A 5043-nucleotide genomic window follows, 5' to 3' on the forward strand; every position below is an offset into this window, starting at 1 on the left:
TTGTAATTTTTTTTAAAATAAGTATTTTCATGGTGTTGGAATTTTAAATTTATAGTTATTTGTCAACAACTTTTTACTCCATAAAGTTAATTTATTACATAAGAAAATATTTTTTCTTTGTCTAGATACGTAAAATGTGTAAGATTGTTGTTTAACAAATTTATCTATTTGCCAAAAAAATTATCTAAGCAAAAATTAATTATAATTATAATCAATTAGTTCATTGACCCCCATGATGCATATAATATGAATAATGATTTAAAATTTGGTAGTTTACTAACAAGAGAAGTTATACATGTAATTAAATGCTTATCCTATGAATCAATGAAAATATTAGAAGATCAACCCATAAATTCAAACCATGATTATTGGTTAAAAGATCACATGAATTCATCTTAAGAAAATTAGTTAAATGTCTAACTCAATTTTACAAAATTGAATTGTAAAATAAAAATTGGTCCTCACTTATATATATTGTTATAGTCTTATTTTTAGACAATGTGAGATCTTCAACACTCAACGTGAACTTTATAAGATTAAACACTTACAAGTAATTTGATAATGACTTGATAGTGGGTGGTATGATAAGACCAACAATAATTAATAATCGTTAGAATATAGACTCCAAAATTATTTATTAGATGTTGAGTATTTCTATGTGTTATAAATTTAGTCCTTTTCCATATTCACAATCATTGTTTTCTTTACTATATGAATTTTTATAGTAATCATCATCATTGTACTTGCACAAGGGTATTTCAATAATTTTATCATTCTTATCCTTCTTTTTCTGTTTTTGTCTAAGCAGTGCTTACCTGTCCTTCCCAACTCATAGCTTTGGTCATATTTGTGCAAATAGGATAGAGTGATACTTGCAAAAGACACTCCAACGCTCAAGTTAGTATTCGAAGTCAGACAGGTCAATGACAGTTAATTCTAGTAATAATGGGAATGTACCTTTTATGTCACTAATCATGATTATTTATACCGACTTAAATGGGCTTGGGCCCATAAGTAGGCCCATCATAAGGTCCATTAGTGTTAATGTTTGAATTATCAATTTGTATGAGCCATTGTAATGGGTCGATGACTTCTGTATTTGTTTCTTATGCTTGTGATAATGTCGAAGAGTCCTCAACTCTCCTCTTATACATATATGATATAATCACTATCTTCACTAGTGTACCTAAGCTTTGCACTTGTCTTCTCAATAGACTAAACATATAGTTGAATAACTGACAAATATATAACATAATATTAAACAACAAACTCACTTTGATCAATAAACAACATAAATTAATGCAGTGAAGAAAATAATGATTATGAATATGAAAACATATTTGAATTTATACACAAATAAATACTCAATAACTAGCAGATAGTATCGAGCCTATATTCTAATGATTATTGATTGTTGTTGGACCTATCGTGTCATTCACTATTGTATCATTATCGAACTATTTGTAGATGCTCAATCCTACAAACTTCATGTTGAGTGTTAAAAATCCTATATCGTCTTGAAATAAGACCATTAGGGGTGGGTATATGGACCGGTCCGGCCCGTTTAAGGCCCGGTCCGTAAAACCTGCGTTTTATACGGGCCGGATAAGTCCGGTCCGTAAAATAAATGGACTTATTTTTTAAGTCCGTATCCGGCCCGCCAAAATCCGCGGATAACGGACCGGTCCGCGGGCCTAAATAATGGTTCAAAAAAATAAAATTTTAAAAAATAAAAATACATAAAATTAGAAGAAAAAAATATTTTTTATTTATAAGCTAAATTTTATCATACTAAAATTTATCAATAGTTAAAATGGTTTAAAATACTAAATATTAAAATACTAAAATAAAAATAATTACAAATACTTAAATAATAGTACCAAACTTTCAATAATAAAAGCATCAAAATGTCATAAAAGTAATTCAAATGACAAATACCTACCAACTAAACATAATTTTAATGTCATAATAATTTAAAAAATTAAATACACAACTTAATATTAAAATCATAATATTTAAAAATATTAATTAGTGAAGTCCGCGGACTAGCCCGCGAGCCCGCGGATTAAATCCGCTAAGTCCGCGGACTTCACGGGCCGGGCTCAAAAATTAGACATAGTCATACGGATTTGAAAAAAACGGGTCCGTTATCCGCGAAATCCGCGGACTTACGGACCGGTCCGCGGACCCGAGTCCGTCTACCCACCCCTAAAGACCATATTAGTATACATAAGTGAAGAGTAATCCTCACATTATAAGCGAAATTTATAAGGTTGAGTTAGACTCTTAACTCACTTTTGTAAGAAGCATGCTTAATGTCCACATAATATTATAATTTCTTTCAAGTTTTGTTTTTTACATTATAAAAATAAAACATGCCAAAAAGAAAACATAAATATTCAATATAATAATATAAAATGATAAACTTTAACATCATATAACTTAACAATCCATCACACCATTCATTTGATTTGTCTTTCAATTTGTACAATGAACAAAATGTAGGTCCAACTCACCCATGGAATGTCTAACATTTTTTAACTTACATATGTTTGAATTCAAGTCATTGGTTGGTGAGAAATGAAACTATTTAGTTAGACAAATCGATGCATCTTAAATAAAAACACTTGAAATTTATAGTCTTTTCAAATTCCTTGAATCTGGTCTTTTTGATTAAACTCTAGTTATAACCCATCACCATTCATTAAATTTGTTTTTCATCTGTACAATGAATAAAATGTTTGTCATAAAGATCAATGATATGTCCCTAATATCATTTAGCATACTATCAAATGTAGAACTTAATATTCTAATTAATGAAAAAATGTCAATGATATGTCCCTAATTTCTTAATAAAGCTTAAAAATAATATGAACTAAGGAAGTGTAACACACCAACAAAAACAGGGGGCTTACATGAGGTAAAAAAGCAAGTCTAAAAAATAAACAACCTTGACAGCCTCTTCAGCCACTGTTGTTAGCCAAGATGGCCATCCAGTTGCAATCTGCTCCCCTTGCATGACATTGGAAACACTTTTAGTCCCCCATATGTTGGTGAATGGTGAGCAACAACACACTTCGTTATTCTCACCTTCTTCCCCTCAATAATACATATCACCTTGCAATTGCACATAATCGTTCTCATTTTATCAATCAAAACAATTCTCAAATCATTACCATCACATCTATCTTTTATCCTATACGTGTTTTCCTTCCTTGATGAAGCACCCCTCAACTCACGAGATTCCAACAAAACCTTGCTACAAAACCCTAAACCATTCAAATTTATTTTTCCTATCTTTTTTTTCCACCTATTTTAAAATCATTTGTCTCCAAATCAATAGAAACAAACATAGGGTGAAACAACATTTTCTTGCGCACATAGTTGGTTCACATGTAAATCGCGTGTGGGTCATTAGGATTTAGGAGACAGACAAAATATTCGATGGAATGCCATGTGAGAGTGTGTACGTCGAAACGCTTTGCTCATTGGGACTTTGGTTTCCTAAAATGCCCCCCTTGCTGCCTCTTCCTCTCTCTCTATTGCCTCTTCCTCCTCCTCCCTATCCCTCCGCTCCTCTCCACTTGCGCCACCATTATAAGAGAAGGGAGATCATTTTTCAGGTTGCCTATGGGAGATTGTAGTGAAATAAGGAAAAGAAAAAATCAACTTGGTATTGAAAGAGACCATGTTAACGTAGGAGTCAAATAAATCCAATGATCAAAAAGAGCGGTGCAACGTAAATTACCTATAACTATGGTTGATAGGGGTGTTCATGGATCGGTTTTTTCAAAAAACCGATCCAAACCGAACCGAACCGTTTTATAAAAGTGAATCGGTTAACCGATCCATTTTTTATAAAGTGGATCGGTTTGGTTTTTTTAAAATATGGATCGGTTTTTTTGAAATTGGATCGGTTCGGTGCGGTGCAGTTATCCACTTTTTTACTCATATATGGATCGGTTTTTTTAGAAAACCAAACCGAACCGAACTGATCCACTTTGTAAAAATGGATCGGATAACTGAACCGGTTTTATAAAGTGGTTCGGTTCGGATTTTTTTTCAAAATGAATCGGATTTTTCAATATGGATCGGATCGGTTATGGATCGGTTCGGATCAATTTGGATTTTTTGCACACCCCTAATGGTTGACAACAACATTTGTTTATATAAATTATATTATAATCTAAATGTATAACAAATAAATATTTTAGACATACAAAATATATTTTCAATTACGATAAATAATTTATATGGTAATATAATTTTGTAACTATTAATAATTTAATTTAAAAATAGTTATAAAATATAAAAAAAAATATATACTAAAAAAAAGAGGTGAAGAAAATCCTAAGACTACTCACATTGAAGAAAATCACCTAAAATTGTCCTTGGTGAATAATAGTTACTATATATATTTTTTTTTCAAGATAGTTATTGTAATTTATATATAAAAAAAGAAATTTAAACAATTTTATAAACACAGTAATATCTATTAATACTACTAAATAGTCTATATATATATAAAAGATTATTATTAGTAATTTCTTTCAGTAAAACAAAATTTTGAATAAAAAAGTATCAATTTTTTTTCTTCATAATTCACATATCACGATCACACATTTTTAGTTTATCAAATATCCTTATCATAAATAGCTCGACATTTATATTTGTTAATCAAGAATTTGATTTAATCTTTGACTTATACATAAAATTATGATTTATTAAAAAATATAATCCACATGATAAAAAAGAATTATGTCTATTTATTAAAAAATACACGATACTTTTTATGTAACAAGAAACTATATGTTCAAACTAAAAATCACGAGAAAAAAAACATAACAAAAATATTTACTAATAAAGCTATTTGAATTTCAATTATAAGAGAATTAAAGACTTGGGGACCTTAACACATCAACCATTTAACTAATATAAGGATTCAATTTAATCTCCGACTTACACATAAAATTATGATTTATCAAAAAAATAGAATCTATTTTATAAAAAATACACGCTCTAATATGTCTTTTACTCGTGAGA

The sequence above is a fragment of the Cajanus cajan genome, chromosome 10, assembly GCF_000230855.2.
Source record: "Cajanus cajan strain Asha chromosome 10, NIPB_CcT2T_4, whole genome shotgun sequence".
NCBI classification, from domain to species: domain Eukaryota; kingdom Viridiplantae; phylum Streptophyta; class Magnoliopsida; order Fabales; family Fabaceae; genus Cajanus; species Cajanus cajan.